Source organism: Lactuca virosa, chromosome 1 (assembly GCF_052849685.1).
Source record: "Lactuca virosa cultivar CGN04683 chromosome 1, Lactuca_virosa_CGN04683_v6, whole genome shotgun sequence".
Taxonomy (NCBI): Eukaryota; Viridiplantae; Streptophyta; class Magnoliopsida; order Asterales; family Asteraceae; genus Lactuca; species Lactuca virosa.
Window position 1 is genome coordinate 124,378,513 of NC_136426.1, and position 14,023 is coordinate 124,392,535.

Sequence of the window (14,023 nt, forward strand, 5' to 3'; positions counted from 1 at the left end):
GGTGTCTCCATCCGAAGCGAGGCCGTGGGCCGCAAGCGATGGCTGTGATTGAGCCATGTCATCAAGTTCGCATCAGTCTCGTAATTTTCCTTCCCGACTTCTAAAATTCATAAAGTTCGCATACGAGCTCCGTTTTCAACGTTCTTTATATCCACGCGTAGGCGGGAACGTACTCTACAACTTTTATTTATACTCCGTCGGCTAATTTTGAATCTATTTTAAAAGTTATATTTTTAACAGGCCGAGACACGATTGGTCCGTTAAAAATTCATAACTTCTTCATCCGACGTCCGTTTTTGTCTGTCTTTTTATCGTTACGCTACTATTAACGAGATATTCGATTCTCGTTTAGGTTGTGTCGGCTAAAAACCGCTCGATCTAATATTCGAACTTCGGGTTGTACACTGCTAAGCCGAAACTTCGAAAAATCATAACTTCCTCATACGAAGTCAGATTTGGGCGTTCTTTTTATGGACGCTCTCTGTTTAACGTATTCTACGACTTTCGCTTAGATTGCGAAGGCTAAAAGTCGCTCTATCATAAATTCACTATTTACGCTTCCCGGTATCGTGTCGGTTCCGTCGCGAAATTTCGACGGGTCATAACTTCTTCATTATAACTCGGATTTCGGCGTTCTTTATATCCCCATAATCCTTGTTTCGACCACTACAACTTTATGTAAAGATATCGGGTTTATCTCACACTTTAATTTTGACGTTTATTTTTATTCTTTATTTATTATAAGTTTATAAATAAGTAATAAGCACATAAATATACATAATTCACATAGTATTCAAATATTTCATCTTTATTACTTCAAAAAAGAGTTACAATAGTTGACCTAGACTATTACATTATCTAAAATGCTTAGCCCATAGACTGTTTTCTCTAGCCTCAAGCCAACAAGACGGCGTACGACACTTCTGTCCGTACAAAGCTTGATATCGTGCCATCTTGATGCTCAAGTGGAAACTATTGTTGTAGGAAAATTCTACTAGAGGTAATTGCCCGTCCCAATTCCCTTGGAACTCTAGGGTACATGCTCTCAACATATCTTCCAGTGTTTGAATCGTTCTTTCGCTCTGACCATCAGTCTGTGGATGGTAAGCCGTACTCAAACACAATTTCGTACCCAATTCCTCTTGTAGGCTTCTCCAAAATCTTGACGTGAAACGACTATCACGATCTGATACAATCGTTAGAGGAACACCGTGAAGTCTTACAATTTCCTTCACGTAAGCATTTGCGAGCTTATCCATAGACCACCTCTCGTTGGCTGCTATGAAGTGTGCACTCTTAGTGAAACGATCCACGACTACCCAAATCATGTCGTGACTGTTCTTTGTCCTAGGCAGTTTAGTCACAAAATCCATGATGATGTCTTCCCATTTACCCATGGGTACATGTAAAGGTTCTAAACTCCCATACGGTTTCCGATGTTGTGCCTTAACCCTTGTACATGTCACACACTCGGCCACATACTTCGCAACATCGAGTTTCATCGTCGGCCACCAGTAGTAGGGTTTTAGGTCCCTATACATTTTTGTGCTGCCAGGATTAATCGAGTACATGGTCTTGTTCGCTTCTTCCATCAGAAGATCTCTTATTCCTCCCGTCTTAGGTTCCCAAATCCGATCTTGGAATACCTTCAGTCCTTGACGGTTTGTACCGAACACCAACGTTTTTCCCAAACGTTCTTCTTTTCGGTCATTCTTCTCTGAAGCTTCTTCTTGAGCTTTCCTGATGCTCTCCACAATCGTTGAGACGACTTCAATTCTCAACGCTCTTGGCCTTTTCCTTTCAAGATTGACTTTTCGACTGAGAGCATTAGCGACAACGTTTGTTTTACCGGGGTGGTAAAGTATCTCACAGTCGTAGTCCTTGAGTAATTCCAGCCAGCGTCGTTGCCTCATATTCAATTCCTTCTGATTAAAGAGATACTGGAGACTCTTATGATCAGTGAAAAGTTTGCACTTCGTGCCATAGAGGTAATGCCTCCATATCTTTAAGGCAAATACTACCGCTGCCAACTCTAGATCATGAGTGGGGTAGTTCTTTTCGTGCTCCTTCAATTGTCGAGATGTGTATGCTATCACCTTTTCTCTTTGGGTCAGAGCACAACCCAACCCGACTCCTGACGCATCGCTATACACCGCGAAGTCTTCAACTCCATCGGGTAGAGAAAGAATCGGTGCTTCGCATAACTTCTTCTTTAGCTTCTCGAATGCCTCTTCGTGTTTCTCACTCCACGTATATGTGGATCCTTTGTGGGTCAACGCTATCAATGGAGCAGCTATCGAAGAAAAGCCTTGGATAAATCGTCGGTAATATCCGGCTAATCCTAGAAAGCTTCGAATCTCCGTGGGACTCTTTGGACGTTCCCACTTCATTACAACTTCGATTTTTGCTGGGTCAACCATTATTCCCTCCTGGTTAACCACATGACCCAAGAATTGGACTTCTCGGATCCAAAAATCACACTTGGAGAACTTTGCATATAGCTTCTCCTTCTTCAGTACTTCTAATACTTCCCGTAGATGCTTGCCATGCTCCTCCTGACTTTTCGAGTAGATGAGAATGTCGTCGATGAACACTATCACGGATTTATCGAGGAATGGTTTACAAACCCTATTCATCAAATCCATGAACGCTGCTGGAGCATTGGTTAGTCCGAATGACATAACCAAGAACTTGTAGTGTCCATATCTCGTTCTAAATGCAGTCTTATCAATATCCTGATTTCTCACCTTCAGCTGATGATATCCTGACCTAAGATCGATCTTTGACAAAGAGCTTGAACCTTGCAGCTGATCGAATAGGTCATTAATCCTCAACAATGGGTACTTGTTCTTTACCATTGGCTTGTTCAGCTCTCGGTAGTCTATACACATTCTCATGCTTCCGTCCTTCTTCTTTACGAATAGCACCGGAGCTCCCCAGGGTGATGAACTAGGTCGAATGAAACCGTTGTCCAACAACTTTTGAAGTTGCGTCATGAGCTCCTTCATCTCCGTCGGTGCTAGTCGGTACGGTGCTTTTGCTATTGGTGTCGTCCCTGGTAACAAGTCTATTCGGAACTCTACTTGTCTATCAGGTAGTAATCCGGGAAGATCTTCGGGAAAGACTTCCGGATAATCACATAAGACCGATATGTTCTGCACCTCCTTCTTTTCCTTCTTAGCATCGATCACAAATGCCAAATATGATGCACATCCTTTAGACAAACATTTTCTGGCTTTCATCAGAGAGATGATTCCAGAATTTACTCTGCATTTGTCCCCGTACACCATAAATGAATCTTTTCCGGGTGGGTTCACCCTTACTATCTTCTTCCTGCAAAGAAACTCAACATCATTGGCGCTAAGCCAATCCATTCCCAAAACGATGTCGAAACCGCTTAACTCTATGGGTAATAGTTCCTCGTGGAATTCGTTTCCATTTAGATCGATGGCGATGTTCCTAATACGATTACTAACAGGTACAAACTTGCCACTGGCAACTTCTACATTTAGGGCATTATCAAGTTTTTCTACAGGCAATGCTAGTTTCCCACCAAACTTATGTGACACAAAGGAGTAGTTTGCTCCGGAATCAAATAGTATATTGGCAGGCAAACCATTTACAAGAAAGGTACCTGAAGCGATGTCTGCTGCCTCCTTCGCAGCCTCGAGCGTCATCTGGAAGGCTCTAGCCTTCGACTTCGGTGGAATGTTTGGTCTTCCTGCCTCCTTCTTCTTCGGGCAGTCTCTCGAAATGTGCCCTTCCTCGTTGCACTCATAACAGACCTTCTTAGTGAACGTGCACTCGTTGGCATAGTGTCCGGGCTTTCCACATTTGAAACAGGTAACTCCTCCGTCATATTTCCCCTGGTGCTTCTTCTTGCACTTGTCGCACCATTTGGCTTCACCTCCTCCAGACTTCTGCGTACCGGACCTAGAGAACTTGCTTTTCTTGCTGAATTTCGACGACCCATCAAATTTCCTTTTCTCTCCCACCTCCGCTCTCTCCAGACCCTTCTCTCGTATCTGGGTCTCCACATTCTTAGCAGCCCAGATGGCGGCTTTCAGAGTGGTAGTTTGCTTGACCATTGGATCGAAGTCCGCTGGTAATCCGAGGGCAAACTTGGTAACCTCGGAGAGTTCTGTTGGGACGAGGTGAGGAACAAGCTTCATTTTCTCTGTAAAGCTCGCAGCATATTCAGTAACGCTCATTCTTCCCTTCTTCAGATTCTGGAACTCATTGTTGATCTCCAGAAGATCCTGCTCAGAGCAGTATTGCATCTTTAACTACACCAGAAAATCCGCCAACGAGATCTTGCTCGCTTCTCCTTTGGGTATTGAATCAGCTAGTAGCTTCCACCAGCTTAGTACTCCATATTTCAACAGAGGAACCGCGAGAGCGGTCTTCTTCCTGTTGCTACACTCGCAACTCTCAAACATCATCTCCATCTCGGAGATCCAGTTCATGACTTCCACCGGCGTCGGGCTTCCAGATAGACACGGTGGTTTGGATGCTATGAAATCATTGTATTTGCATCCACGTCCGTCATTTCCTCCATCCTGGTGGTTTCGCCTAACTATCGGTGGTTTGGCTTGACCAACAGTCCCACTGTAGTTTCTTCCTTCTGACTGCCCATCATTCAACTCGGGTTGTTCAATTGGTACCGTAATTTCTTCTCGGTTCTGTTGAAGTAAATGCCTTGTTTCCTCCATTTGGCGATCCAACATCATCAGGATCATCGCTTGCACTCCGGACATCGTCATTGGCTCAGGTGCCCCTTCTACAACAACAGGTATTTGCTGTATCACTGGAGGTTGAGGGGGTTGGTTCCTATTTCCATTTGTGTTTACGTTTCCGCTACGGGTCCTTGCCATCTTGATCTATACACCGAATAAGGTGAATTTAGATCTTTGTTTAGGATTGACGTTTAAATCATCCTTATTACTCCGACACGTTTACATGTTAGTTCTAATATCGTAGTCGTACTTTTAGAATCCTAAACACCTAAGGTTTCCAGATCCGGTCGGCAACAAACCATAGATCCGAACACATAACAGCATATCAGGCACAAAACATTTAGCACATAAAAGCATTTTAGGCATAATTCCTAAAATAAGCTAGTGCTCACATCATCGCTTAGCATTCTAAGTTTAAGTCTAGAAATCCTACAAATTCCTAGTTCGCTTAAACTAATGCTCTGATACCAACTGTGACATCCCCATTTTCGCGGCCAGAAAAGACCGATTTTCTTTATGCTTTTTTGAAAATCAGAGTAACATTTTAAATAAAAGTGTTGCGGAATTTGTCCCAAAACAAAATATGATAAAGATTTATCAAAAGCATTTCCAAAGAAATGTATTTCATTAAAAGACTCGGGATGTCATGTTCGATACAGATCAAAAGCATAAACAGTACAATATAAGCCTTCCTACATTATTTCATATCTACAGGCCTATATCCGTAATCCCTCATCCAAAACATCACATCTATGCTCAAGTGCCACTACCTGTAATACATGAAACTGAGTGGGTCAGGCTTGGGAGCCTGGTGAGCACATAGGGTTTTCAACCCACAATAAATAAGTTATTTAATTTCATCAACAAACAATAACCCGATTATCCGTTCCCGTTATCCTAACTTTACGTCCCTAAACACCTATCATAAGGGACCTAGCCTAAGGATCTGTAGCACCTGGTTCCTGGTATGTATTTCATTCAAGTATTTTTCACAATTTGGACTAAGACTCGGCGAGTTGATGGCCCAACTCATCGAGTAGTAGCGACTTGGACCCGGGGGTTAAGTGGCGGACTCGTCGAGTCGGCAGCATGACTCGACGAGTAGACACTAGTTGGACAAAACCTTAATCCAAGGGTTTGCACCCTATTTAAACGTCTTATTCAGCCTCCCTCGTCCCTTATTCTCTCAGAACCCCCCTCTCATCAAATCCTAATCGTTCTTGGTGAAGATCTAAGGCCTTTTTGGTGATTCTTAGTGGTTTGTGGTGGCAAGAAGGAAGGAGAATCTTAAGGAACCAAGAGGTTGGCCAGAGGAGTCAAACTTGTACATCATCTACAGTTCTTGGAAGGTATAAAGTCGACACCTTGCTCCTTCTTATATTAGATCCCTTTTGGGGAGATTTAGGGCTTTTATTAGCCATTCTCGGTGACCAACCATGATTGCAAGCATGGTGGGGCTTAAGGTTTCACATCCAGACTCATGAAAGGGTTAGAAGGCAGAAAGGGACTGCCTTTGCACCCATGGAAAGCCCCATGCAACTCAAGAGCTTCCTTTAGGGTCTTTTTAGCTCATAATCCCATGCATGCACGTAAATTTCGTAACTTTACATGCTAGATCGATCTTAGGAGCCTAGATCTATTATTTGGACAAGTGTTGTACATCAGAAATCGGGAAATGAGACTTGGACAACCTCGACTTAGTGAGTTGGTCTTGGGACTCGGCGAGTCCGAGGCTTGACTCCCCTTTTCCTGTTAGGGTTCAAAGGAACCCATTGAGTGTTAGAATGGTCTTAGAAGGGTCCGGGGGAGCGACCCAACGCATTGGACTTAGCCATAGACCTGGAGTTCATAGGACTCGACGAGTGCATGAGCAGACTAGGCGAGTCCAAGGCAATCTTCTAACTTTTGAAGATGAACTCGACGAGTTGTTCATACAACTCAGCGAGTCAAGGACAGGACTTGTTTGTAGGACAAGGATGAAATCAAAGAGTTGTTAATACAACTCAGCGAGTCGGTTGGAGGTTCATTCGAGGTTGTTTTAGAAGGAGAACTCGCCGAGTCATTGCTAAACTCGACGAGTAGAAGCGTGAAGAAGGACAGATGAAGGGTAGGGACTCGACGAGTTGGAGGCCCAACTCGGCGAGTCAGGTCAACTGGAAGTTGACTTTGACTTTGACTTGGTCAGGGGTAAAATAGTCATTTTACCCTAAGAACAGTTATCAGTGTCTGACTAAGTGTTTTATGGGAATTATAGTCGGAGGATCACCGAAGCAGCAGTCAGACACCTGTCGATCAGCTTTTCAGCAGTCAGCCTTACGAGGTGAGTTACCTTCCAGTAGGGGTGGGTCTAAGGGACCAATGCCGGCCCACCAGTAGGTGATTATGGTTGAGATGGTTATTTTTTTGATAACTGTCTGGTTGCTATATCTGTGCTGAGTATGTTTTAAGTAGTGGTAGGGCACACTAGCCCTGCTTACCGGTTGAAAGATACCGAGGACGATTACCGGTTGAAAGATACCGAAGGGGTGGATAAAACCCATTTATGTATAGTAGTAAGATTATGATATGTCATTATGTGACTCAGTATGCTTATGTATGTTATTATGAAACCAATATGTTTATGACCTGTAATATGTGATAGGGATAGAGGGTGAAATAGTCCCCAGATACCGGTTGAAAGATACCGAAGGGGAGGTTAGTTCCCAGATATCGGTTGAAAGATACTGAAGGGGAGGATAGTTCCCGGTTACCGGTTGAAAGATACCGAAGGGGAGGGTAGCTCCCGGTTACTGGTTGAAAGATACCGAAAGGGAGGGTAGCTCCCGGATACCGGTTGAAAGATACCGATGATTATGTGCTATGGGTATGATGGGGGAAATCACTAAGCTTCGTGCTTACAGTTTCAGTTTTGGTTTCAGGTACCTCTTCGTCTAAGGGGAAGGAGTCGGCGGTGTAGCAGCGCATCACACACACACATGTTTTCTGCATGGAGCTTCCTGGGAATGTACTCTGATTTACTTTACTTTTGACAAAAATGGTTTTATGGGGACATGTTTTGGATTATTGATACATTGGTTGTGACATGAGATATCATTATGAATGTTTTTATACCGATGGTTTTATGTTATAATTTATTTTAAAACGAAATTTTTGGCCTTGAATTTTGGAATGTTACAAGTTGGTATCAGAGCCCTGGTTTGAGGGATTCGGACACACCCTCGGGGGTGTCTGGACTCAAACCATGGGGTTAAAGGATTTTTTTTTAAAAACAATGGTTTTCTAAATCTAAGAAAAAAAGAGTTTGAGAAAGAACAAGGTGTGTGATGCGTGCGACCGACCGAGCTCAAGTAAGTTTTCCCTAAGATACCCATACTTGCTATGTTATGTTATATGATATATGATTCTGAGAACTGCATGCTAGATTAGGACTAAGGATCTAGGAAGATGCCTTTTATGCCTGATATATGTTTTCGAGAACTGCATGCTAGATTAGGGCTGAGGATCTAGGAAGGATGCCTTATATGCCTGTTGTATGAGCTGCATGCTAGGACTACCTAGTCAGCAGTAGGATGGCCTGGTTAGGTAATGCTTGAGATGGTTACTCGATGCCCGAATGCTGCTTGCTTTGTGCTATAGGGTGATGGGTTTTGAGCATTCTAACACTTCCTAAGTGTACATGCAACCCTAATAACCTTGGATCTATGTTTGTCTAATTATCATGCAAAGTTGAATTCCAAGGTTATATTCCTATCTAGCATTTATGGGGAACAAATTTTAACTTGCATGAAAGATAGAATAACTTACCTTGTTGTTGCTTATGATCCTTGAAACCTTGTGAGCCTAGCACCCCAAGTGTGATGCCTCAAATGCTTCACACAACACCAAATGCTTTTGGAGTAAACTTTTGAGAGAATATTACACTTGCAAAATCGGCTCTAGCCCTCTTGATTCTTGTGTGCAACCGATTTTGGTGGAGCATGGGTTCTTTATATAGTGTTGACACATCTAGGGTTACACCATGTAAACCCTAATGTGTCATGACTCTTCATTTCCATGACCCATGGGTTTGTAACTCCCATGGAGCATCCTATGGGTTTAACCCAACTTGATAATCCATGGAGCCTCTTAGCCCACTATACAAGTTATGCATAATTTACATAATCAACCCATATATTTAATTAGTTATCTTTTGATCACTTAATTAATTCTAAATTAATTCTTGATCAAATTAATTAAATAATATTATTAATATATTAGAACTTATAATATATTAATAATCCACAAGTGTTATTTCTCTCATTTAGTCTATCCAATTACATGGTGCCATGCAACCCAAATGGACCATGCCGGGTCGGGTCAAGTACATACCAGAAATAGTTATGGACTTAGACACCTTATCCAACAGTCTCCCACTTGGATAAGTCTAATAACTATAACTGCAACACTTCAGGAACCGATCGGCAATCATAGCTCTTTCAAGGTCTCTCAGAACTGAGAAGATGATGATACGCCATTTAAGATAAGTGATCATATAATCCTCTGTTCTAGATATCAGCCGGACAAATACATGGAACAATGTCTTACTTATTGTCCAGCAGTTTGTTTCCCGATTTCCGATTTATTTGACAAAGAACTTAATTGAACACATCAACTTAGTTCTGACCGGGCCCGGTACATAGGTCAAAACAAAATCATCGAGGGGCCCAGATATCAGCTTCTAATCTAAGAAGGAACAGATAAACTTCGACTCATATGTTTGTTCTACTACTCATTGAATTATACACAAGAGCACGTTTTATAACATCGAGTTACCAATGTGTTTTCGTACAATCAATGCATAACCAACTCATAAGTAACAAATCATATATCTAGGTTTGAAGACTTATATGATATTACCGTCTCACGATCACTCGAGATAAATTCCATGAAGTGATTCCAGTGAGCGTGGGTTGAGTCCAATGCTCAGAACTTATGAGCACTCATGAGTGTTGTAGCCATGTCCAACAACTTAGACCTCTGCAACCAATCATGACAGTCTTGATTCATACCTACTTCCGACATATGACCGACTGTGGAGGTTCGAATAATATGATATACCAAACATAATTATTCTGGAAGTCAAAACATGCAAAAGAAATATAGTAAATGATCGACAAGAGATAGCAACACTTTACTCATAAATAAAACACCTTTTATTCATCATCTAATGTCAATTACACTTTACAAATTTCAAGGTTATCTGACTACTAAATCTAATATCATCCTTCAGCCCTATGCTCCGAGCATGCTGGAGATGCTTAACCTGAGTCAGTCCCTTCGTGAGGGGATCTGATGGATTCTCATCCGATGATACCCTCTTTGCCACGAGGAGTCCTTCTTTCATTCGATGTCTGATGAAATGGTATTTTCTGTCGATGTGTCTGGATCTCTCGTGATCCCTTGGTTCCTTGGCTAAGGCAACTGCACTTTCACTATCACAGAAAATTTCCATTGGCTCTTTAATAGCTGGTACAACTCCAAGGTCTCCAATGCAGTTCTTCAGCCATATCGCCTCCTTTGCTGCCTCGCTAGCTGCTACATACTCTGATTCGCAAGTTGAATCAGCCACTGTCTCTTGCTTGGAACTCTTCCAAGGAATTGCTCCTCCGTTTAAGGTAAAGACCCAGCCTGACTGAGAGCGGAAATTATCCCTATCAGTCTGAAAGCTAGCATCACTATACCCTACAACTCTCAAGTCTTCACTCCCACCGAGGGTAAGGACCCAGTCCTTAGTCCTCCGTAGGTACTTGAGGATATTCTTTACCGCAGTCCAGTGTGCCCTGCCAGGGTTCCCCTGATACCTGCTAACCATGCTCAAAACAAAGGCTACATCAGGTCGAGTACACGTCATATCATACATGATCGATCCTACAGCCGAAGCATAAGGTATTCGACTTATTTCTGCTATCTCAGCCTCAGTACTAGGGCTTTGTGTCTTACTCAATCTGGCGTTACTCTGGATGGGTAACTCTCCTTTCTTGGAGTCCTGCATGCCGAATCTCTTCAGCACCTTATCCAAGTAGGTACTCTGACTAAGTCCAATTAGTCTTTTACTCCGGTCTCTCAAGATCCTTATCCCTAGAATATAGGCAGCTTCTCCTAGGTCCTTCATAGAGAAACACTTCCCAAGCCAGGACTTAACTTCCTGTAGAGTTGGGATGTCATTTCCTATGAGTAGTATGTCATCCACATACAATACCAAAAAACTAACTATACTCCCACTAGCCTTGACATATACACAAGATTCATCTTCACTCCTAGAAAAGCCAAATTCTTTTACTTTCTCATCAAAGCAAAGATTCCATCTGCGAGGTGCTTGCTTTAACCCATAAATGGATTTCTCAAGCTTACACACTCTATTAGGGTACTCTGTATTGATAAAACCCTCTGGCTGACTCATGTAAACATCCTCAGCCAACTTTCCATTAAGGAAAGCGGTTTTGACATCCATTTGCCATATTTCATAGTCATGAAATGCAGCTATGGCTAACAGAACCCTAATAGACTTAATCTTGGCCACTGGAGAAAAGGTCTCATCATAATCAACTCCTGGAGTTTGTGAGAAACCCTTTGCAACCATTCGTGCCTTATAAGTGTGTACATTACCATCCATGTCGGTCTTCTTCTTGAAGATCCATTTGCACCCTACAGTCTTACGACCTGGTACATTCTCAACCAAGTTCCAAACTTGATTGTCATACATGGACTGTATCTCGCTGTCCATTGCCTCTTTCCACTTGGCTGACTCAGGGCCTGCCATGGCTTCCGCGTAACTGTTAGGTTCATCCAGACTTATCAGTGTCTCATCACAGATAAGTGTATCACCTTCCGCAGTAATATGGAATCCATAGTAATGCTCAGGTGCATTCCTAACCCTTGTGGAACGCCTTAGAGGTACAGACTTGTCAATTGGCTCAACAGGAGTTTCCTCCTCAAGTTGAGTGCTAGGGTTTGAAGTTCCTGCACCACTTGACTCTTGAATTTCTTCAAGGTCAACTTGCCTCCCACTGTCTCCTTGGCTTATGAACTCTCTCTCTCGAAAGAAAGCCCACCTAGCTACAAAGACCACATTCTCACTAGGTCTGTAGAAGAGGTAACCAAAGGATTTCTGTGGGTAGGCGATGAAAATACACCTCTCACTTCGAGGTTCGAGCTTATCATGAGTCTCGCGTCTCACGAAAGCCTCGCAACCCCAAATCTTAATGTGGTCAAGTTTGGGTACTTTACTAGTCCACATCTCATGAGGAGTTTTGGCAACTTTCTTTGTGGGAACTAGATTAAGGATATGGGCGGCAGTCTCTACGGCATACCCCCAAAATGAGATTGGTAGCGAAGCTCGACTCATCATGGAACGAACCATATCCAACAAGGTTCGATTACGCCTCTCAGCTACACCATTCAACTGCGGTGTCCTGGGGGGTGTTAATTGTGAGACAATCCCACATTCCCTAAGATAGTCGAGGAACTCTGAACTAAGATACTCACCACCTCGATCGGATCGAAGCATCTTAATGTTCCTGCCCAATTGATTCTCGACTTCCTGTTTAAACTCTTTAAACCTCTCAAAAGTCTCTGACTTATGTTTGATTAAGTAGACATATCCATATCTACTGTAATCATCAGTAAAAGTCAAATAATAACGATTAGCATCCCTTGTGGCATGTTTGAAGGGTCCACACACATCCGTGTGTATAAGATCCAACAAACCTTCACCCCTCTCACAAGAACCTGTGAAGGGTGACTTTGTCATTTTTCCAAGTAAGCATGATTCGCAACTATCATCTGACTTTAGGTAAAATGACTCCAAGACTCCATCCTTTTGGAGTTGGCTTATGCGTTTCTTGCTTATATGTCCAAGACGAAAATGCCATAATGATGCTTTATCCAAGTTATTATTATTAACAGAATCAATACACAATACATTATTTCCTAAGTTATCAACCACAGATACAGTTTCATACACGCCATCACAAGGTAATGCTTTAAAATAAAGAACATTATTAAAGAAAGCATTAATCGAACCAACTTCATTATCAAATGAAAAGGTGAAACCTTGTTTATACAATGCATGAAAGGAAATAATGTTTCTTGCCATTTCTGGCGAATAAAAACACTTATTCAAATCTAAACTAAACCCACTAATTAGCGATAAAGTATAAACTCCAATCTTGGTGACAGGTAAAGCTTTCCTATTCCCCATGATTAAGTTTATTCTTCCATGCTCCACATTCTCACTTCTTCTTAGTCCCTGCAAATCAGAACATATATGAATACCACAACTGGTATCAAGGACCCAAGAGTTAGAATGGGGTGAGTTATTAGATAAGATAGTGTAAATACCTGCATGGTTGGGTTTAACTTTCCCATCCTTCACATCTTACTGGTACTTTGGGCAGTTCCGCTTCCAATGTGATTTTTCATGGCAATAGAAGCATTCAGCCTCTTTTGGGTCAGAAGAAGGAGTGACGAAACCTTTCTTGGTTCCACTTGAAGAAGAGCCATCAAGGGTCCTAGCCTTGGTACCCTTCGAAGAGCCCTTCCTCTTCTTCCCTCGACTTTTCCCGATTGCCAAAACCGGGGCGGAGTTTGGAGTAGGAGTGTTAACAACTGACTTACCCTTAAGACCTGTTTCTGCGGTCTTGAGGAGTCCCTAAAGTTTGCTGAGTGTGACCTCTTCCTTATTCATGTGATATGTCATGCGGAATTGATCATAGCACGATGGTAAGGAGTGCAAAATGATATCTATTGCAAGCTCCTCAGGGAAGTTCACATTAAGCTTCAGCAACCGATCCACATACCTTTGCATTTTCTGCATGTGGCTCGTGACGGATTCCCCGTCCTTCATCATGGTTGTTATGATAGAGCATATGATTTCATACCTCTCTTGTCGTGCACTTTGATGGTATCTTTCCATCAGATCTTGGTGCATTTCAAAAGGGTAGAAGTCCTCATAGGACTTTTGGAGTTCCGCTGTCATGGTGGCCAACATGATGCATGCAACTTTTGTAGCATCCCTTTCATGTGCCCGGAAGTCAGCGATCTCTTGGGGAGTTGCAGTGGTCTCATCAATCTCCTTAAGCTCCTTGTCAAGGACATATTCTTTGTCCTCGTAGCGGGTAATCATCCTGATGTTTCTGATCCATTCATCGAAGTTGGATCCTTCAAAAGTGACTTTCCCACACAAGTTCATAACGGTAAAGGAGCCATTAGGATTAGAGCCAGAAGCAGCATTGTTTGAAGACATCTGA